This window comes from Myripristis murdjan, chromosome 4 (assembly GCF_902150065.1).
Source record: "Myripristis murdjan chromosome 4, fMyrMur1.1, whole genome shotgun sequence".
In the NCBI taxonomy this organism is placed as follows: Eukaryota; Metazoa; Chordata; class Actinopteri; order Holocentriformes; family Holocentridae; genus Myripristis; species Myripristis murdjan.
The window spans coordinates 31746571-31771132 of NC_043983.1; the positions used below are offsets into that span (position 1 = coordinate 31746571).

General features: G+C 39.8%; 1 protein-coding gene across 1 annotated transcript in view; it reads left to right on the top strand.

Moving 5' to 3' along the window:
- The window catches only part of LOC115358517 (uncharacterized), a 136888-nt gene that overhangs the window by 43349 nt on the left and 68977 nt on the right, over positions 1–24562 (top strand). The window lies entirely within an intron of this gene.

Genomic DNA, 24562 nt, shown 5'->3' on the forward strand with positions numbered 1-24562 from the left:
AGCAGTCGACATACGCTTCATAACGGAGGTGAAATAGTCCATAATATCAAATTGGATGGGTCATGTTTCTAAATAAAGGCTTAGAACATCTAATAATGAATTGGATCAGATTTTATTGATGCAAAGACACAAAAACTGGTGCGTCTTGATTTCATCCCAAAATTGTATCCATTCATGGCTGTTCCAGCAATGCACTCACATGCAAACATGCGTGTCCATGTATCGATATGAAACGGTTAATCTTCCCATCCCTACTGTACAGGGATTGATGTGCTTTTCATTTGTGGTTTGTCTGGAACAAACAGAGGGAGAGCTGGGTAGATTGGGTTAGCCCTCAAACTCAAACCCATCAACGGAAAAGCCAAAGATTGTACAAAAATGTTGCTGTATGAAAGTTCAGACTCATGAATGTATATCATCAAAATATACTTTTGCACAGTACAATTTTTGTACAGCTCAATGTGTTGTTCTTTATTCAGATTTTCTTGTGTGTTTTTTTTGTTTTGTTTTGTTTTGTTTTGTTTTCTCCTGATTTTAGTATTATTAACCGAAAGCCAGTGAACCTCTCATTAAACTTTTGGACAGTCACTGTTCATGTGTAAATGAATATGATCATAGGTTGTAAATTTCAGTGTTACAGTATTAAAGCGTATTTATACTCAGCCTCTCTGCACTTTCAACAGCTGTCTCAAGACAAAGAAATGTGCGATTTCAACCCAAAAAAGTGTTGCACGGCATATTGCGCCAACTACAGCAAACATGGAAAGAATAGAGTAAAGATTGAAGAAGTAGGAAGTATCATCCTTCATATGACACTTCATGTAAACAATGGCAGACAACTCTTGATAAGACCTCCGACACTTTGCAGTTCAGACACTAGTGGCAGAATCTGTGGGACTGGAGGTTTTACAAGGAGCTTCATATCCTTTTTTTTCCGTTATGTAGCTGTCAGTCCATCTGCCTTGTGTCTGTTGTTACCATGAAAGTGATAGAACACATGTACACAAGTACAAAGTATTTTTGTCAAAAGACATCTGTCAAAAGTGTCGAGGGACAAAGGATAAACGAGCCCTCAGAGATGGACTGTCATTGGTTCCGCTGACTGCTACAAATGGACTCTCACTTGGCGGCAAACGTGCAGCCACTCTCCGTCAGTCGAGAGCTTTAGTGCACTTTGGTCTAAATGCCATTTCAGAGGCTTTTCCAACCTGCCAAGCACACAGTCCTGGGGGAAACAGCGGTTTTGTGGTTCTTCTCTTTTTTGGCATGAAAATGCACCAATTTAAAGATTTTGCATCAATAAGAAAAATATCTGTGCCGGTGTTAACCTCAAAAAGCTGATTCTGGTTTAATCATTCTTGTGAGATGTAATTTCTTATTCCCCAGTCTTGGCTGCACATGTGTCATGACCACTAATCCCTCTGCACAATCTGACATGTCAGAATCCAAACATGCATTTTTGCACTCAGCAGGACAGAGGTGTGGAGGTGGAATGCACAGATTGCATACACACTCTCTTCTATCTGAAAGTATATTTTCTTTTTTTTAAATATTGCACATAGACACACACACACAGACACACACACACACACACACACACACACACACACACACACAGACACACACACACACACACAGACACACACACACACACACAGACACACACACACACACACACACACACACACACACACACACACACACTCCTTACCAGCTCTTTTGATACTGTCCCACCTCTCATTTGGCTTGTGGGTGAGTCAGCACTAATTCCAACCATTAGCAGAAAGCCAAAGCCAAAAGTATCTACAAGTCCTTCCAGGTGCATACGCTAACAAACTTTTATTGTATTATCCTTGACAATTTCAAGGAATATTTGTCGTGGTGTGTGGCATTTTTTATAGATTTTTTTTTATATGTCACATAAATCAAATCAAATCAAAAGCTTAATGATCCCAGCGGCTTTCAGGAGCTAATTAAGAGTCATCTTGGACAGGAAGCGACAGGGCCGCCGCCAGCGAGGGACGGGATTTGTGCCAGAGATTCACCAGGTCGAGATGAACCTCTGAGAGGAAATGGCCCATCTCAAATCTGGATGTGTTACAAATGCTCATGGTTTCAAGTGATGGCTTGGACCCTGTTTAAATGTCTCATTAATGGAGGTAGACCGTCAGACAGGGACTAGCTGTTGGTCATTAAAAAAATGTGCCAGTTTCATAACTCAGGCAGGAAAAAAAATTGGCAAATTCTAACGTTATTAAACCAACACTTACTCTTCTGCTATTTACAGATTGGATGAAAGCACATTTTATGTAATCCACAACGGTCTGTGAGTTATCCTTATCAGATAATAGAAAGATGATATGCACATTAATGAGTCCACTAGATTGAGTCAGCAAAGCAATTTTATGTAACAACTGTGGAATTTTATGTTTCCTTGATTCCACATGAAGGCCATTTGAAAGGAGTTCAGGCTGCTTAGCTTCCCCTTTTTCAATGTGTACTGAACTGAAGCTCGCAATTTCTTTTTAAACAATTTCTTTTTCATTTAAATTCCTGAAATGTCATGTGTCAAATCAGTTAAACTAAAAAAGTACTGTCTTTGTCCAGTAAGGGTACACAACAGATACAATATATTACCAAAAGTATTCGCTCACCTGCCTTTACTCATACTATGAACTGAAGTGCCATCCCATTCCTAACCGATAGAGTTCAATATGATGTCGGTCCACCTTTTGCAGCTATTACAGCTTCAACTCTTCTGGGAAGACTGTGCACAAGGTTGAGGAGAGTGTTTATAGGAATTTTTGACCATTTTTCCAAAAGCGCATTGGTGAGGTCACACACTGATGTTGGTCGAGAAGGCCTGGCTCTCAGTCTCCGCTCTAATTCATCCCAAAGGTGTTCTATCGGGTTCAGGTCAGGACTCTGTGCAGGCCAGTCAAGTTCATCCACACCAGACTCTGTCATCCATGTCTTTATGGACCTTGCTTTGTGCACTGGTGCACAGTCATGTTGGAAGAGGAAGGGGCCCGCTCCAAACTGTTCCCACAAGGTTGGGAGCATGGAATTGTCCAAAATGTTTTGGTATCCTGAAGCATTCAAAGTTCCTTTCACTGGAACTAAGGGGCCAAGCCCAGCTCCTGAAAAACAACCCCACACCATAATTCCTCCTCCACCAAATTTCACAGTCGGCACAATGCAGTCTGAAATGTACCGTTCTCCTGGCAACCTCCAAACCCAGACTCGTCCATCAGATTGCCAGATGGAAAAGCGTGATTCATCACTCCAGAGAACGCGTCTCCACTGCTCTAGAGGCCAGTGGCGGCGTGCTTTACACCATTGCATCCGACGCTTTGCATTGCACTCGGTGATGTGTGGCTTGGCTGCAGCTGCTCGGCCATGGAAACCCATTCCATGAAGCTCTCTGCGTACTGTACTTGGGCTAATCTGAAGGTCACATGAAGTTTGTAGCTCTGTAGCAATTGACTGTGCAGAAAGTCGGCGACCTCTTTGCACTATGCGCTTCAGCATCCGCTGACCCCTCTCCGTCACTTTACGTGGCCTACCACTTCGTGGCTGAGTTGCTGTTGTTCCCAAACGCTTCCATTTTGTTATAATAGAGCTGACAGTTGACTGTGGAATATTTAGGAGCGAGGAAATTTCACGACTGGATTTGTTGCACAGGTGGCATCCTATGACAGTTCCACGCTGGAATTCACTGAGCTCCTGAGAGCGGCCCATTCTTTCACAAATGTCTTGTTTCACAGTCTGCATGCCTGAGTGCTTGATTTTATACACCTGTGGCCAGGCCAAGTGATTAGGACACCTGATTCTGATCATTTGAATGGGTGAGCGAATACTTTTGGTAATATAGTGTATTTTGTTTCTCAGATATGTTGTTATATGTTGAATATGCATGTGTGTTCATGCATGCGTGTTTGCATGCATTTGTGAGTGGAACAAAGTCTGTCTATATGTGTGTATATGTGTCTGTGTGTGTAGGTGTAAGTTGACTTGTTTTGGGCTTTTCCAGGTCAGTGCTTGCCAACATCAGGGAGTGTCAGCAGCTCAGTAGGAGCTCTTGAAGGCAGTCTTTAGGCTCCGGCCAGAATACATTTAACACCATGTTACATTCAGCAAGGTTACACTGCCTCTAACATCTATACAGCTAGCTGCTGCTACCGCTGCTGCTGCGGCCTGGGAAACACTCCAGCTGGGTTCAGCACTGGGCAAAACTTTGGATGACAGCTAAATATCCGGCTGTGCATTTTTTCATGCTGCAGTGTTGTCAAATTAGTGCATGTGTTTTGCTAATTACAAGTGTTACTTGATTTGCAGTCTGTTTTTGCTTGCCTATTGGGCAGAATTTGATGAGCATTTTCTTGCTGCCCAGAGGGTAAGGCCTATCAGTTTTAGTGATCTTGTCACCTGTCATCTCTACGAACCGGGGGCCAGAATAACTTTGCACACAAGGTACCATGAAATGTAATTAGTGGATTATTGTGAACATTTGGAGGTGCATTGTGTTGTTGTGACACTATAAACTTTCCTAAAGGGCCGCCGTCAGGCCAAACATTTGACTTGCACAGAACATATTTCTAAATGTAATGGACGGATTGCCAAATCAGTTGCTGGGTGTACCCATACTCTCCAAGGAGTGAACCCTGTCAGTTTTGGTGGTACTATCACAATCATATCTAAAAGTCTGTGGGGCAGATTATCATGACATTTAGGGCCAGATTTACTAATTTTTGTGTGGTATCATGAACCCTTTTTAGCCCCAGTCGTGGTTTACTTCGGGGCTACAGTGGCCCTTTTGTGCCTATAATAAGACCGCGATGCTTTGGCCGCCATTACAGTCATTAACTCGTCCACATTAAAAAAGCAGCAGCACTGTTGTGTTTTGAATGCGTGGAAACTAGGCAGAGTGAAACGCTCCCTCCGCCAGGGAAAATAGTCCCAGTGAAATGTTTGCCCTCCACAGCCAATTGTCAGTTCTGTGGTTTATGAATGTTGAGGACTTTGTTGGCTACAGAAGCAAAACCTTATAAGGTGGGAGATTCAACCAAAAAATGAAGAACAAAAATTGAGGGCTTTTGATTAGAAATTGTGAAATCTTCAGTACCCTACATGATTTGCACAATGGTTTGTTTGAATGTTTAATGTGTAGAAACTGTAGTAAATTCAAAATCAGTCATACTGTTCTTTAAGATTAAGTAATACAAGTATATTTACTGATTTAAAAAAAAAAAAGTATTTACTTTTGCTCTCACTTCCTCTAAATATTAGATGGTTGAACTGTATCTCACCCCCTTCCTTGAATCATTTTATTATTTGATTTGTTGTCATGGTCTTATACTAAATCAGCTTGTCTAGCTGAGAAATGTCAGAAGAAATAACTTGATTTTTTAAACATGCTGTTTGGTTTCTCTGATCATTTTCAATGTCTGGCAGAAAAAAAATGATGCAGATGCAAATGTTAGGGGTGTAAAATAATAATAATACAGCATTTTTGTCTAATGACAAATGATAAGTAATTTTATTATTTTTCTCTTGAGTGTTTTTTTTTTTTTTTTTTTTTTTTAAGAATGAGCCCAACTTATATTTGCCAGTGTTGACATCATTATCAACATGGAGTTCTCATTTATCTTTATATCTGAGGGACTTTTCTTTTGGGACTGCAGGGAGTCTGGGAAAACTAGTGTGTGTTTGATGTGTTGTGGAGATGATCCAGTGCCTGTTGTCCCACTTAAACAACACGCTAACACATCTGTATGCATGCACGAGCAGCTCGTTTTTGTTGCCAGTAGTTGAAGCAATAAAATACCAAAAATTCTCAGCATGGAGCCGCTTATTATCAAAGCCTGAAAGCTTCTCACTTCAGCGCAGATCTCCTTGTCTTCCTAAAATAGTCCCTCCTAACTCAAAGAAAAAGATGCAATCAGTGCAAACTCCTCGCACAGCCACAGGTCGTCAGGTGCTGGAAGGCAGCAGGAACTAGCGATAAACTCATACAAACAGATCCTCCGCACACTGACTCAAACTTTACTATAACACTTTATTTAGAGGGAACAACGCGTTTCGCCTCAGCGTCTTCAGGTTCACCTCAAATCTGGCCTGATCATTTCCCGGTGTGTTTTTAAATGTTTGTGGGTCACCTGACCAATTTCACTGTTAGAGCCCGACTCAGGCAAAGAAACACATCAGTGTAACGTAGGGGTCTAATACACTGTGCTGGAACAACAAGCAAGAAGCAGAAAAATATTAACCAAATTGTAAAGTTACACAACCTACAAAAAATATTTACATAGAAAGCATCAATGATATATTAGGCAATAGAAATATGAGAGAGTAGCTACTAGGCAGCACTATATAAGCTAGAGACCTCATATTTAGAAATACAATACACATCTCTCATGTAGCACAAAAATATGACAAAAGTAGAATATATCCCACCAATTTATCTCTTAAAGAAAACAAGTCAAGTCATGTGAATCATTCATACCGAACGGTTCGACAGTAAATAGTTCATTGATCCAAAAAGCTTCCCTTCTCAGGAGTTGTTTGATAATGTTGCCCCCTCTTGGATTAGGCAATAGTCTTTCTATTCCAATGAATCTGAGAGAAGCTGCAGAACCATGATTTTTTCTTTGTAGTGTCTGGCGATGGCATAATCCAGGTTGTTATTTCTAATGGCCGCTTTGTGCTCTGCAATCCTCAACTTTAGATTGCGTTTGGTTTGGCCAACATACAACAAACCACATGGACAAATAAGTACATAAATTACATGAGTGGAAAGACAATTGATAAATTCTTTTATATTGTATTTCTTTCCCGAACGGGGGTGATTGAATGTTTTTGTATCAAATGTGTTGGCACAATGTGCACATTTTCCACATCTATAATTTCCATAGACCTGCTGAGAAAGCCAGTTGGTTTGAGTAGGTTCGCTATACATAGAACTGACAACAATATCTCTCACATTTCGTCCTCTTTTAAAACAAAATCGAGGTTTGGAGGCAGATAGATGGTATAAGCTCGGGTCACATTCTAGTATTTTCCAATGTCTATTAATGATTTGTTTGACTTGACTTGAAACTGTGGAGTATTCTGACACATAGGTAGTTCTGTTCATATTTTCATGGTGAGAAGGTGGGGGATTTAATAGTTCTTCCCTCTTCTTCTTACTGGCCTTCTCAATAGCCCTGTCAATAAGAGGTTTGTCATATCCCCTTTCTTTAAACCGCTCAGCCATTTCTTTAGCTTTAATGTGGTAATCCTCGTCATTACTGCATATTCTTCTCAACCTGATGAACTGCCCATATGGGATATTATCAATGAGGTGGTCCGGATGGAAACTAGTTGCATGTAAAATGGTGTTTCTATCAGTGTTTTTACGATAAATGGACGTCTCCAACCCCCTGTTGTCATTCACAGAAATAAATAGATCCAAGAAATGAATCTCATTTGGACTATATTCCATAGTGAACTTCAAATTGGGATATGTTCCATTAATGTAATCATTAAATGCCTTGAGGTCGTCTTCACTGCCTACAAATCCCATCACAATGTCATCAATAAATCTGCGAAAAAACAAAACATTACCAGAAAATGGGTTGTTATTAAATATATGCTTTTCTTCCCACAGTCCCATATACAAATTTGCATAGTTGGGAGCAAAAGGTGACCCCATACTTGTGCCTTGAGATTGCAAAAAATATTTTTTGTCAAACATAAAATAATTAGACTTCAAAATAAACCTTGTCAATATCATAAGCAGTTCGGCAGGGAGCCAATCTTTTCTGGATTCCAAGTAAAAGTCCATAGCTTCTAGACCACCTTCATGTGGGATGTTGGTATAAAGGGCTTCAACATCAAATGTAACCAGAAACGAGTTTTCCGGCATAGTCAGGTGAGTCAACAGTTTTAAGACATCTGTGGTGTCAGCCACATAAGATGGTAAAGTCTTCACAATGTCTCTGATGAAGAAGTCCACAAATTGGCTTAAAGGTTCAGACAAAGAGTTCTTACTTGCTACAATCGGTCTGCCCGGCGGATTCACCAATCGCTTATGTATTTTGGGCAGTAAATAGAACACAGGAGTCATCGGGTATTCTACTTTCAGAAATTCAAATTGTTTTTTAGTGATCCACTGTTTCTCCAGGGCTCTGTTCAAAATAGAATCCCGCTCTTCTACAAAGGTCTCCACTGGGTTATGTGGTAACTGTCTGTAAAAAGAGGAGTCACCAAGTTGTCTATAGGCCTCAGTGAGATAATCCTTAGTATTTTGTACCACTACAGCCCCACCCTTATCGGCTGGTTTTATCAAAATTTTTGGATTGTTCTGTAGTTCACTGAGGGCTTTTCTTTCCAATATACTGATGTTCTGATTCTTGACCTTGTTTTTGGATTTAACAACTAATTCAATGTCTCTTTCTACAAGTTTACCAAATGTGACCAGAGTGGGATTAGGGGCACCAGGGGGCATAAAGGTGGATTTTTTCTTAAACTTATTCAAAGGATCACGGAGTCCCATGTCAGTCTCATTGGTTTTATTGTGAAAAAAATGTTTTAGATGAAGCTGTCTGAAAAATTTATAGGAATCAACTTTCAGTTTGAAAGCACTGACTTTATTCGTGGGAACAAAAGATAACCCACGACTCAAAACATTAATTTGTGGAGTGGTGAGTGGATGATCGGAGATGTTAATGACAGAGAGTTCTACCTCCGACTGCGATTCCGCGTCACCATGTTCCACTCCCTGCTGGACAATGGGTGTGTGCCTCGTCCTCTGCCCCCTCCTGGTTTTTTTCTGGGCATGCGGTCTTTTTCCAAAAAAGCCTCATCGGCGGAAGATGCACTGGTGTGGTCCTGATCACTCGTTCCTTCCTCACTAGTGAGGAGAAGATCTAGACGTTGGCCCCGGCGGTTGCTCTCCTGTCGTCCCGGTGCGCGAGTGCCTCCGTGCGCGCGGGGTCTCCAGTTGCGCTGTGCGCTTGTCCAGTTGTAGACCGTTCCTCTTTTATAATCCTCCGCATCTCGCTGGTACTTCTTTATTTTGTAGGCTTTCAGTTCGTTCTCAAACTTAGTCAGATCCTCTTTTAATTCTGTTTCCATAGTAGAATAGTCAGATGTGCTCATATTGTTCTTGAGAGTGGTCTTTATTTCTTGCAAATCTCTTTCCACTTTCTGAGTCTCTTGCTTTGTTTGTTCAATAATCAGTAAAGTCAAGTCAAGTGAGCACTTATTAAGGATTTGATCCCACTTTTTCCTAAATTCGGGGTCTTGATTGCCCAGCGTGGGCTTCTTATTAATTCTCAGCCCTCTCGGGATTTGTTTGTTGCGCCAATATTCAGACAGTGCAATGCCGTGCCATTTGAGCCGGATCTCTTTTTTCTCTAGGTACATCATTTTCGACTTCTCATTTGTCAGACTTACTGTCAGATTGTCCTTCTGCCCGTCGTCGAAGAGGGACCGCTGAGAAATAATTTGATGTGCCTCCGAATCATCGTAGGAAAAGCATGACGCTTGATTCTCGTGCTCACTTTGTTCATCCATTATGGTATGGGTGGCGTGCAAAGGACAGGGAAACTTCCTGCGGTGTTTCCAATGACAAAACTGCAATCAGTGCAAACTCCTCGCACAGCCACAGGTCGTCAGGTGCTGGAAGGCAGCAGGAACTAGCGATAAACTCATACAAACAGATCCTCCGCACACTGACTCAAACTTTACTATAACACTTTATTTAGAGGGAACAACGCGTTTCGCCTCAGCGTCTTCAGGTTCACCTCAAATCTGGCCTGATCATTTCCCGGTGTGTTTTTAAATGTTTGTGGGTCACCTGACCAATTTCACTGTTAGAGCCCGACTCAGGCAAAGAAACACATCAGTGTAACGTAGGGGTCTAATACACTGTGCTGGAACAACAAGCAAGAAGCAGAAAAATATTAACCAAATTGTAAAGTTACACAACCTTCTGGTTACATTTGATGTTGAAGCCCTTTATACCAACATCCCACATGAAGGTGGTCTAGAAGCTATGGACTTTTACTTGGAATCCAGAAAAGATTGGCTCCCTGCCGAACTGCTTATGATATTGACAAGGTTTATTTTGAAGTCTAATTATTTTATGTTTGACAAAAAATATTTTTTGCAATCTCAAGGCACAAGTATGGGGTCACCTTTTGCTCCCAACTATGCAAATTTGTATATGGGACTGTGGGAAGAAAAGCATATATTTAATAACAACCCATTTTCTGGTAATGTTTTGTTTTTTTCGCAGATTTATTGATGACATTGTGATGGGATTTGTAGGCAGTGAAGACGACCTCAAGGCATTTAATGATTACATTAATGGAACATATCCCAATTTGAAGTTCACTATGGAATATAGTCCAAATGAGATTCATTTCTTGGATCTATTTATTTCTGTGAGTGACAACAGGGGGTTGGAGACGTCCATTTATCGTAAAAACACTGATAGAAACACCATTTTACATGCAACTAGTTTCCATCCGGACCACCTCATTGATAATATCCCATATGGGCAGTTCATCAGGTTGAGAAGAATATGCAGTAATGACGAGGATTACCACATTAAAGCTAAAGAAATGGCTGAGCGGTTTAAAGAAAGGGGATATGACAAACCTCTTATTGACAGGGCTATTGAGAAGGCCAGTAAGAAGAAGAGGGAAGAACTATTAAATCCCCCACCTTCTCACCATGAAAATATGAACAGAACTACCTATGTGTCAGAATACTCCACAGTTTCAAGTCAAGTCAAACAAATCATTAATAGACATTGGAAAATACTAGAATGTGACCCGAGCTTATACCATCTATCTGCCTCCAAACCTCGATTTTGTTTTAAAAGAGGACGAAATGTGAGAGATATTGTTGTCAGTTCTATGTATAGCGAACCTACTCAAACCAACTGGCTTTCTCAGCAGGTCTATGGAAATTATAGATGTGGAAAATGTGCACATTGTGCCAACACATTTGATACAAAAACATTCAATCACCCCCGTTCGGGAAAGAAATACAATATAAAAGAATTTATCAATTGTCTTTCCACTCATGTAATTTATGTACTTATTTGTCCATGTGGTTTGTTGTATGTTGGCCAAACCAAACGCAATCTAAAGTTGAGGATTGCAGAGCACAAAGCGGCCATTAGAAATAACAACCTGGATTATGCCATCGCCAGACACTACAAAGAAAAAAATCATGGTTCTGCAGCTTCTCTCAGATTCATTGGAATAGAAAGACTATTGCCTAATCCAAGAGGGGGCAACATTATCAAACAACTCCTGAGAAGGGAAGCTTTTTGGATCAATGAACTATTTACTGTCGAACCGTTCGGTATGAATGATTCACATGACTTGACTTGTTTTCTTTAAGAGATAAATTGGTGGGATATATTCTACTTTTGTCATATTTTTGTGCTACATGAGAGATGTGTATTGTATTTCTAAATATGAGGTCTCTAGCTTATATAGTGCTGCCTAGTAGCTACTCTCTCATATTTCTATTGCCTAATATATCATTGATGCTTTCTATGTAAATATTTTTTGTAGGTTGTGTAACTTTACAATTTGGTTAATATTTTTCTGCTTCTTGCTTGTTGTTCCAGCACAGTGTATTAGACCCCTACGTTACACTGATGTGTTTCTTTGCCTGAGTCGGGCTCTAACAGTGAAATTGGTCAGGTGACCCACAAACATTTAAAAACACACCGGGAAATGATCAGGCCAGATTTGAGGTGAACCTGAAGACGCTGAGGCGAAACGCGTTGTTCCCTCTAAATAAAGTGTTATAGTAAAGTTTGAGTCAGTGTGCGGAGGATCTGTTTGTATGAGTTTATCAAAGAAAAAGATGTTTCAGTTGTTTGGAGAAATGCTTACACAGCTTTCATCATTAAATCTGGACCCTCCTTTAAAACTTTCTTTTTTTCTTCTCGCTTTGACTTTGCTATTTTTGTTGCTATAGGGACACTTAGTCGATATTCTTTCATAAAGAAAAATTCCTATAAGGACGTGGCTTTCAGTTTTCCTGCATGACCTTTAACCATGCTCCTGTGCAGTTTCTATACTGTGTCGGTCCAGTGGAATCATTTACATACTGTAAGGCTATAGGGGCAGTATTATTCAGTCAGGACAAAATTAAAAAACAAAAAAAAAACTCTGGCAGCCAGGATCAGCCTGAGGTTGTTGTGTATTTACACTGAAAAGGAGCTCCAGCCTTGTGTTAAATATAATAAGACAACATGACAGTTTGTGGTAATTTTACAAAAACACCTACGATACCTCTATAAAAAAATCCTATAGTCGCCCATCTCTGTGTATGCCGGCAGCGTCTTTAGCATCACAAGATGCTTGTCAATTCAAACATCTTTACCGTTAAAAGAAAATGGATTCAGGCAGCAGAAGACAGCTTGTCAAAAACTGTAAAACTTACGGGCAGTTTTAGATTGCATCTAAAGGCAATAAGAGAACCAAGTTGAGGAGAACTGCTAATGACTCATGACTCACCAGCCTGCGCTCCGTCTTTAAAGTCGATTTAGTCACAATGTGTGTGTCTGTGTGCGAATGGACTTTGTTGTAAAGTTATCCGAAGCCGTTGTGCAGCAGCGTCGCCATTTGTTATTTTGTCTTTTTCACAACACCAGCAAACAATCAGATGCTCACATAACACGTTGGTACATTTGTCTTGTTTTGTTTTGTTTCATTTTGTTCATGTTTGCACCCAATTCTGTTCTCCTGCCACTCTGCGCCCGCTCAAAATTAATAAGCGTATAAAGAGAAAATAAGATGAAAAATGTGAAAGAAAAGAGGAAAAGGAAATAAAGAAGACAGACGCAAGCAGCAGTCAGAGACAGCAAACTCCTCCACACTGCACAAACACAACGCACCGAGCTGCATCTGTCTGTGATGTTTCAGTCTGCAGATGTTACCCAAAGCATGAAGGTTTGAGTTTTCTTGCTAACAGAGACTCAAACAAACACACACGCGCACACACACACAGATGAAAACACAACCTTGGTCCACCTCCAGTGATACACAGATATACAGAATGCAGGCAACATGGACGAGGAAAATGTTGCATATGATGACGTTTTACTTTCTGTATTTTGTTGTTTTGTTTGTTTTGGAGTTGTTATGTCGTAGTTCAGTCCTGAGTGTGTTGTGGTTGTTTATAATATCGTTATATATATTGTGGTTGTTAGTTTGTTGTGGTGGTTGTGGTTATTCTTTAGTTTGTTGCTGCGCTTGTTGTTGTCATTGTCCTTTAGTTTGTTGTTAGCTTTTATGCCTCTTTAGTTTATCTCGGTTGCGATACTTGTTTGTTGTTATCGGGTTGTTTGCTGCCGTGACATACATTTGTTTTTGTTGTTAGTTTGTTGTAGTCGAGCTGCGGTTGTTGTTATGTAGTTGGCTGTTGTAGTTGTTTTGGTATTTAATGTTGCTGCCACATTTTAAATTCTCGTCTTTGCAGCAGAGTTCAGTTGTTTTCGTATGGTCTGCTGCTTTCTTCTCCGTCAGACAGCCGTGTGTCTAGCAGCCAAATAGCTGAATTCATTATATCCTTTCCTTAAGTTTTTTTTTTTTCTGCCATCATGGCATCAAATGGTCCTGGTAAGACAATGACAGAGAGGGAAAAAATCAATTTCTGCTCTGATATTTTATTCATTCTGTCTGCCCGCCCCTCTTCGTCAGTCGCCTTTTCCCTCCTCGTTTCAAGCTGCTTATCTTTCTCTCTCTCTGCCTCTCTTTTTTCCTGACTCCCTATCACGACTCCTCATTCACCTCAGCCCCTCCTCCTCTCTCCTCTTTCTGTTTTCAGTTGCCCCCCTGTCATTTCCCTTCCTTCATCTTCCTCTCTGTCATCCCTCCATCCTTTTTATCCGCTGGAAATCTCTGAGGCGGCGACTTCTGCAGAGCTGCTCATCCAGAACCATACATAGACAGAGTTGTACTTTTTTAGCTGCAGCCACGACGGTGCCAGACAATCTTTAGAGTTATGTATCTCCCCGTGATGTTAATATGCACGATGTTGTTATTTGCAGCCATCACTATTTTTGTTACTAAGGGACAAGGGAGAGGCAAGAGAATACAACCTGATCAAACTGTTAATCAGTGGCCATCACATAACCTTGGCAAGTTGGGCTCAGCTCAGGTGAACTCTATATGCCAACAGTCAGAACTATGGACAGCTAGAAGAAAAGTATTACGGGTGGAAACAGTAATTTTCATGGTGTTATTGTTTGCACAGCCCGTAAAGATTCAATTTACAGCCCTAATTCAGGCTACATCAATGCTGAGAACACATGTTTTATTCATGACTGTGTGCCTGTGCCTCAGTACCTGAGTGTGTGTGTGTGTGTGTGTGTCTTTATCTGTGTGTCTGACAAACAGTGTGTGTGTGTGTGAGAGAGAGAGAGAGAGAGAGTCAGCAGCAGTCCAGCTTGACTCCGCAGCAGCCAGTAATTGTTCATAAGTACAGCATCAGCATATCAGTGAGTGCTTTTAAATGAGCACGGGCATTTGTACCTGGATAATGCTGGAACAGAGCAGGACACGTTGAAAGTCGAGGTTACAGAACAGCATGGGATGGGTTTCAAAACCACTGGCGGTGGCTTATCAACGTGCTGCAGGAATCTCATTTTTTGCAATTTTGCCATTTTTTTTTTTTCAATGTAATTGACAGTTGACATCATTTCTTGGCTCTAAGATCAAGGAAGACCGTTGATAAGGGTTTGTCACATGCCAAAAATACACGGTGTCTTTCTCAATGTGCGTTCTTGAGCCTTCCTCCATCCTGCATTATGTGTATGACAAAATATCTAACAGCCAGAATGTGATTCTAAAACAGGAGACAGAGGATGAGTAAAGATCCTGAAAGTTTACTTGCCAGGCAGGACGCAGATTCAGCGTTGACACGATCTGTTGACCTCAGTGGGAAAAGGAAACTTGTTTTCTTGATTCCTGACAGGTTTTTCATACAATAGTCTGCTGCCAAAGTTGCAAGATGAGGATTATAAAGACTCCAAAAGTAACATAGGAATCAGTGAGTCTGAAAGTGTCATTCCACCAAATGATTCCCTTTTGGTCAATCCCAGGAAACAGCCTGTTACCCTGTTTCCCAGTGTGGTTCTCTTGGCTTTGTTTTATTATCAGTAGTATAATGCCAAAAACAAATAGCATTGAAATTGCATTCATCTCTGAAGCTGCTGCATGAAATTTGAGCACTTTAAAGTGTTGTTTTCCTTGTAAAAGTCCATTTTGTTCCCAGTTGGCTACCAGCATTGTATGTCCAGAGTTCTTCCTTATGGTTTCAAAATCCTCACCATTTGAATGTAAGCAGTCTTTTGTTACTGGAAACGAGAGTGAAAAGTGATTGACTCTCTGCACTGACAAAGTCTTTAATTAAGCTTGGCAGATAGCTGCCAAGTACCCACGGCAACATTTACAGACCAATTTTGCAGTTTTTGTGACTGCTACACTTTGAATTTGATCACCACCTATTTGACCTGCTTGTTTGCTACATGTTGTTGTCATGGTACAGTAAAATATTCATTTTTAAAGAAAAAATGGATTGATTTAAACAATAACAAAACAGAGCACAGTAATACCTAAAAATACTGTATAGAGCTGGGGTCCCCAACCACCGGTCCCAGTCTCGAGACATTCGAGACCGGGCCGTGCAGCCCGACTGCATAATTTAATTTGAAGTGACATGGAAGTTTAGACACACATTTGCCCGTATATGACCTTGATCTCAGTATAAGTCTTTCACAAAGTGGCTCTCTCTTCTTGAAAACATTGTTATAGCTAAAATATGAACAAGCAAACATGACTCAAAGACTGTCACATGAACAAGCGGCAGTCATACAGATTTTTTTACACTGACTGCTGACTTTCCAAAATATAACTGAATGAGAAAGTGGATCTGGTGATCTGGAAACCCCAGAATGTAAATTCAGTGAACCTTCATCTACTTAATCATTTAAACAGTTGTTCATATTTTAGTTATAACTGTTTTCAAGAACGCAGAAGGTGAAAAACAGAAGATCTGTGTTACACAGCAGAGCTCACAGTGAATCTGAGTTGCAGGAGATCGGCTTAAATTGATGTATGTAGCTGTGAGTCAACTTTATACACACATTCTGAAACATTTCAGCAACTATTGTGCAATATTTTGTTCCTGATTGTAGCCATTGGCCTAGTAATGGTTGAAGAGACTCATGGATACTGTAGTATTTTGTTCCTATTGACATATAGAACTGATAAAAAAAAAAAAAAAAAAAAGTTATTTCAGAAACAAAGCTGAAATATAACACTACAGTATTTATACAGAACATATAGGAGTAATATTGTTGTTATAGTGTAAAATAAAAATTCAAATGGGGGAAAAAACTGAAGAAGATACTTACACAATCTTTGGCTCCACCCACTTTGCATCTCTATATTAAGCCTAACCCAGACACTAAATATCTATTCTAGAGACTGCTTCTCATATTATGGTGAATATCAGCCGAGACTCAGTGGACCATTGAGTTATCCATTGAGTTTTTATGGTAACGTGAATTGACTCAGTTAAGATTACCATGCAAACTTGCTCTGCACAGACAGCAAAACCAACCAGATTTGCCATTTCTGAGAAATGTGCAAGCATCCTGTTTCAAACTCTAAGCCAATAAGATGCTGCCTCTGGCTCAGCAAGGTCTCATTATCCCGTGTTTACTGATGAGAGCTTCTCCAGACCTCTGTCACCTGACTGTCCCAATAAAGTGTGACCGCAGTATTCTGTGCACCCCCTGTAGAGCGAGACAGACAAAAGTGCAAGCCCATATTCAAAGCAAACACACACACACACACAAACACAGGGAGAGAAATGTTTTCCTGGAGCCAAGTCCCAAACAGGGGGAGGTCTAAAGATTTAGAGGTTCGGTACAGGCGCAGGGCTCTGAGGGGCATTCGCTCTGCTCTGCGTCAATATGACAGAGAGGCAGGCAGGCAAGGCCGACTACACCAGAATAAAACACACTATCGTCAAGCACAATCCATTTATGGCCCAGCAAAAGTGATTTTTCTCTTTATGGTTGAAATATTAATGTTTCTATCTTGGTATACTTAGAAAAGAAACAGCAGTTTTCAGGCCCTGAACGGCCAAGGTAGAGGACAGAAAGGCACATAATCTACAGAGGCAAACAAGTAAATAAACTGTGACCTCCAATCAGTGATTATTATCAGATATGACAACTACTGACATGACCGAAAGTAAATTATATTTCAAGGAAAATATTAATTTGTTTGTTCCCAGTCTCACATAACTTAGCTCAGTCTGGAACTACTAACAATACTGTTAATTTACCATATAGTGATTCATTTCAGCCTGAAAAGGTGAGTAAAATCCATTCCTCAGGAAAAAAAGAAAGATAACAAGTCATAATCAAGGTTTAAGTGGATTTATCCTTTGAACTCTGATTTTCTCTTACAGTTCCCCTTAAATATCTTCATCATACTTCTATTAAATGAAATATTCTAAGACAAAAATGCCGTTGTTTTATGGCTGCAGCGTCACATCAAATAGAAAATATCTACCTCTCCTGTTCATCATTTTACACACATTTCCTTGTAATTCAGCAGGACACATTCAGTATCTTTGGAAACAGTGCGATCCTCGCTAGAATTTCAAATTCTAGTTCTGTGGGTTTGAACAAACACATCGAATGCATTTGTAATGGCAGACGCATCGATGGGGCTGGCACATTTGAAGAGGTTTTAGCTTCAGCACATCCTTGTACGATAATGCATGATGGGAAGGCATTGCAGACATAAAAATATTTTTTTTAAAAAAAGGAACCTCTACATGCATCAGCAAATTAATGAAACTGCACATTCAAATGCATTGGACATTGCTAAGATACATAAAGCCTTTGATATCCTCAGATTGATATAGCATGGGAAACTAGCAGGATAAGTAGAGCATCAGATCACACCTGGGAGTGTCAGGGCTTGATTTGCGAGAGCCGGACTTGTAAAAACTGCTCATCTCCGTCATCATGTGGTCAGGCAAAGGTGAGCCTTCATGTGACAGCTCATTTTCACCGACGGATTAGACTTTAACAACACTCAGAGGCAGGCTGGCCCACTTCAGCCTCCTGGAATGAGCTGCGTGGGCTTGTCCATGTGCACGACTGCAGCACAGATGATTATTTAGCCCAGCGTCTTAGAGTGATTATGCATGACAATATGATCGAAATATTTGGATGTACAGTATCAACCCACTCCAACTGTTTCAGTCTTATCTCATATAACCTACCTCAGAAATTAAAATGAATCACTTGAGCAAATTAGAATTACAGTTCCTAATGCATTTGTTCATTTACCTTATACAGTGGTGGAAAAAAGTTTTCGGACACCCCATGCATTTGTGAAATATTGCATTAAGAATCACTCTTAGGTTTTGAAGTGCAATTTCTTTTAGTACAGTCACAGCCAAATTACTAAACAAATCCTAAAAAAGCCATTAAAAACTTAAAATTGATTGGTTCCATAAAAATACATAAGAAATTTTGAAATTTTGAAAGAAAGAAATTTTGAGTATTGGGTCATTTTGATACCAGTGATGAAGGTTGTTCTTTTTATTAAAAGACACAATTTTTGTGGCCAAGCTTGGTGTCTATATAAAGCCAGCACATTACAGTACAAGTTCTTAAGACACAAAAATGGCTAAAACAAGGAACCTAACGCAGGAAACACACCTGAAGATAAAGATTCTCAGCCAGGAAGGGTACAGCTGCCGCCAGATAATGTCTGCACTGCATTTTTTTTTTAAATATTTTTTTTTTGGTTTGGGAAATCACCATCTCACTGCTAATTAATCCGGTGCTATGTCTTACCTGTAAGTTTGTTAGCTTACTAACCACATGCAGGGTTTGGTTTGCTAACCATCATTTTCTTACTTTAGATGCATCTGATTTACACACAAACTAATGAAGCCTACCTATGAGAGGCTCGCAGTCGTAGCTAGCACTTACACGTAAAAATGAACATTGGTTACTTTGCTAAATTGATCTGCTGCTCAATTCGCTAGAGAACAACAAAACAGACAAACAAGCAAAAACAAACAATACCTCTTTAGCTTAATCAAGATGACTCTCTCACGCTACAGCCAGTGCTGTTTTGTAGCCTGGTAGCCAGAACTAAAGACGGGACAGATTAAGCTGCTGATGTACACTCACACCAGTTTTGGATAGTTATTTATTTTTGTGGCTCTTTTGTATGAGGCACATTCAGTCATTAAATCTCAAGTGAAGAACAAGTAATTGGTTGCCACAGAACCGGCTGTCTCAGATGATGTTTTGTTATATTTTGTCATTTTGTAACTGTCTAATGGCGCTGTGTTAGTGGGGGAAAATGAGCTGTCATCCAAAGTTTTGTCCAGTGCTGAACCCAGCTGGAGTGTTTCCCAGGCCGCAGCAGCAGCAGCAGCGGTAGCAGCAGCTAGCTGTATAGATGTTAGAGGCAGTGTAACCTTGCTGAATGTAACATGGTGTTAAATGTATTCTGGCCGGAGCCTAAAGACTGCCTTCAAGAGCTCCTACTGAGCTGCTGACACTCCCTGATGTTGGCAAGCACTGACCTGGAAAAGCCCAAAACAAGTCAACTTACTCACACTCATTCTCACACACACACACACACACACACACACACACACACACACACATAGACAGATACTGAAGCACAAATGCATGTGTGTTTGCAGTGACGCAGTACCGACAAGCATTGCACATGCAGGACATCTGCTGCCAGATCCAGCAAATCTGAATGATACTGTTTTGGTTGTTTTTGCAAATAAATAGTGTAGGGAAAATGGCCCTGAAAAAGTCTGTCTAAAGATTTCATTAAATTCTCAAGACAAAATCAATGCTGCAGTCAATTTAAATTCAGTTCAACTGGGCTTTATTGCCATGAAATCAAAAGTGCTTAATACCAAAGCATATATACAGTAGAGTACAAATTGAAAATGTAGATGCAACACTAACAAAAGAGAAAAAAGAAAGTGATTCTCAAAGCAAATAATAGATCCCATTTTCAAATAATCAGTCAGTTTAATGACAGTGTTGTTTGTGTTTGTTTTCATCAGAGTTTCATCGCAGGTCTTTGATTTTTGCCACTGAGGGGAAGGTTTTTAGTTCTGGTGAAGTGTAGAGTGTGATTCTCTAATGTGTTGATATTTTGTATGGTGCAGAAGAAGTGCAGGAGCCTTGAGGTCGGTTTGTCTCTCTTTACAGGAGCACAGCCCTAAACAAAGTAGTCCATAATTTATTCCAATCTCCAAACCTCAGGGAGATTTTTCCGCTACTGCAAAATCCACTTTCAGAAAATGAAATTTAGATTCGTGCATCCCGGCCTTTTAAGCCTCAGTTTATGAGAAACGAATGCGAAACCTTGGCAACATGCAGCTCATGAAGTGGATTGATGCTTCTGGCAGGATTTAAATACAGATCCTTAACAATTCCTGAGAGGCCACAGGAGAGGCAGGCTGAGGGATCGCTGTAGCCCCGGGCCTGCTTACCTGATTGGGATTGATTCTGGAGAGACAAAGGCCAATGAAAGCAACCTTAATAATGGGTTTCAGACAGATACATCAGTGGTTTGTTTTCTGTTAAGATGCTGTAATAGCGGAATCCATTCAGATCAGCGCTGCCCTCTGAATGTTTGCAGCTGTGATGGGCACAGCGGGGATTTCATTTGCGGAGTGGGTGGTTATCAGCTGATGACTTGTGATGTGCTGTGTGGTTGTATGTCTGTCTTACTTATCTCTGCCCGTCAGTTTATACCTCTGCTTGTATTATCAGACAGCACCTGCCATTTGAAAGGCAACTTTAAATTGATATCAGCAAAATGAAATCTTATTTTGAAAACATGTAGCCTTAAGCAACCCTTAACGTTCACTGCTGCAGTCAATACATTTCAAAATGATTGTCTATTGAACAATGATACTAGATCTGAAACAGTGTTAGGCCCATATCCAAAGACAGTATTGGCTTATTATTAAAAAAAAAATTACACTTCTCAGTGTAATCGACCTCTCATATGATGGATGATGCAATTTGTTTGACATATTTATTGTACACTGGTTTTCTATAGGAGGCTATCAGCCTCCATGGATTCTTGTTAGGGCTGGGCTATATGGACAAAATCAAATATCACAATATCTATCTCAATATCTCTCACAATATCTGGTAAATATCTTGACCAAATACCTTGATATCAATATTGTGACAATATTTTAGGAGTGATTTTCATACGATATTTACTGGCAAGAAATTTTTGCTAAATAAGTTCCCAATTTCCCCTTGGGGATCAGTAAAATTCTCTTGATTCTCATAATCATCAGTAATATAGATAAGATGACCAAGCACACCAAGGTACAGACAAACAATAAAACAGCTACAGCAGAGACATGTATTTCTTTACTTTTTTTTTTCTTATCACGATAATACACTATCTGAAATCCCAGATGATATCCAGTTTCATATCACAATATTGATAAAATATTGATGTATCGCCTAGCCCTAATTCTTATCACCCTTCATTCTACACGTGTGTAGGGATATTAAGAATGAATGAATAATATTATCCTGGGTTTAAATGTGTTTTAATGACTGAAGTTTTTTTCCCCAAACAAAAATGAAATCTTGGGGAAAAAACTGCTTTTTCTTTTGAAATGAAAATGTTCAAATTTTAAGATTTCTATCTGAATGATGTAGCAACTACAGGCAGCTTCAGTGCAAAAATATCTCCATCTCCATCTGCTTGTTGAGGGAAACTTTCCTGCGACATGTGAAGGAAATGTAAGTTTAGAGATGAATAGAGGAAGGCCAGAGGTGGATCATGTTGATTGCATAATGTTAAAAATGTCTGTCCTTCTCGTCTGAATTTCACTTTGGAAACCGCACACCAAAACATGCGTCTGCTGTATGAAAACCCATTTCCTTTGTGTTTGATCTGTTTGAAGGTTTTCAGAGCCTTTTATCCCCCTGAATGAGTTGCCTGAACCCCGGATCCATACAAACAATGCAACATGGCTGCACCACACTACCAGTTCAGTTTCTCTAGTTGTTAATATTTGGATTGCAGTAAATAAATATTAAACTATAATCTTTGTCCTTCAGTACTTGAAATTTAATACAGTCAACATTAATCTTGAGCCTTCAGTACGTTTGAAATGTTCTTTTGTTAAGCATTCCCGACTGCAAGTAAGTACAAGTAAGTAAAACATTACAAAATTTAATTGATTTTAAAGCGAATTGTGTGTTCTGAGTGTCACAGACAATATCCCTCTCCTGTGAAAGTGTGTGAAAAAGAGAGGAGAAGTGGTAAAGGATGAGAGGAGAAAAATAGACATGAAACTGAAAAAGAAAAACATGAGGTGGACAAAAGAGGGGGAAAGGAGGAAAAGATCAAGATGAAAATTCATCTTAGTTTTGTTTTAGCCCTCGTCTTCTCTACTCCTCTTTTGCCTCCTCTCCTGCTCCTTTGTCTCCTCCTTTGCCCTCCTTCCCCTCACCTCTCTGCATAGATTTTCCTTTAAAAAACAGTAAGAATCTTGTACCAAAATGCAAACCAGCCAGCAGTGTGTTTACCAGTATGCGTGCTCGCTCTCACCATCACCATCAGTTGGAGCTGCTGTCTCACTTCAACATTGTCAGATTGTACATATCTGTATGTCAAATGTTTTTTGTTTGTTTGTTTGTTTGTTTGATTAGCTAAGGCCACAAGTCCTCCAACCCATACGAACACATAGGTCTCTTGTTCCAACCCTAGCATACGGCCAACAGGAGCATTTCCTGAGCGAGCAAGGCAGCGAGTCAATCACTAAATGGAGTCAAACAAAGGTTTAGGTTTAGGTTTTTTCTTCTGTTGTTTAACATTGTTCATATTTCTATTTTGTTTTTCTATATTCCTTTTTTATAATGTTTATATTGCTTTTTGCTATTTATTATCTCTTTATACTGTTAATAATGTAAATTATGCTTCATATCTTGCTATCCACTTTGCTGCTGTAATGTGTGAAATTTCCCCACTGTGGGAATAATAAAGGAATATCTTATTTTATCTTATCTTATCTTAAAAGTACTTGGTTAAGGTTAGGAGAAGGTTATTGTTAGGGAAAAGTTTGTCGTAATGGTTAAGATAAGGGGAAGGTCAGGGTTAAAGAAATACTTCAACGTTTTGGGCAAAATCGCCTTTTTCTGACTTACCCAGAGTGAGACAAGATGTTTGATACCACTTTCACCTCTGACCACCAGTGGTTGAGTTCTTACGGGTAGCATTTCATGTTAGCTTAGCATAAAGACTTGATGTGTATGGGAGTCCTTAGCCTGGCTCCATCAAAGTGAAAAATAAACCTTACAGCAACTCCACTGTCAGCTGTCTTACAGCAGAGTTTTAGTGAACATTCACTAATATGAGCTAATATAAGATTAGATGCCTGTATGTCAGATATACAGATCTGTGCCAGGTCACTGGTGTCATACACAAATCATCGTCTTCCCACTTTGTGAATGAGTTGTTCATTAATCATTCTGTAGCAGTGTACTGTGAGAATTCATGGCTCAAGACCAAAATCAGCTGTTAAAATTCAAGGGAAAATGGAATTGACTGGCAGGCATTGAAAGTTTTGTCTGCAGACACAATGAGAAAATAAGACGTACTTGTTTAGCTTATTTTATTTTATTATCCATCACTCAGCACCATAAATGTTTATTTATTAGAAGTGGTGATTCCATGGGGCCGAATCAAGTCGGACAGTTGCCGAATCCCAGTACCGGGCGTCGGGTTCTGCCACTTGGTTTTCCTGGTTCCATGGTTTCAAGCTTACCCTGTGCCATACCACCTACTATCTGTATATTTCATTTTTCATATTTATTATTTCATCGGTATATCATACATTTCAACACTTAAACATCTCATATTCTTAGATTAGTTTATTGTATATACTTAGCCCTTATTGTGTATATATTTAGTATATTTAATCTCTATTGTATATACTTTTAATTTTAATTTTAATTTTATTTTATGTTTTTTTATTGATGATGCTGCCGTAACGTGTGAATTTCCCAGTTTGGGATCAATAAAGTATACCTATCTATCTATCTATCTATCTATCTATCTATCTATCTAAGAAATCAGGAAGTTAAAGGCTGAGGCTGAAACACACGTAGGTAACTTGTGTGTTAAGGAACAGGGTTCTTATCTGAATTTGAACTGATCCTATTTGAGTAAACAGACACCTTTATGTGCCTCTTTTCATGTATCAGACACTTTCCTTTAACGTAATGAGAGCCAAGCTTTTTCAGACGTGACCCAACACACACACACACACAGTGCAGCAGGTTCAGTCGACCGCAAAGACCGACTTCTCTACCTTCTCTTCATCCTTTCCTTTTTTCAATTTCCTCTCTTCTCCTCTCCTCTAATTTCATCCAATCCACCATCTTACTGTAGCAGCTCCAGTTGGTTTGATACCAGCCTGATGGCTTCACGAA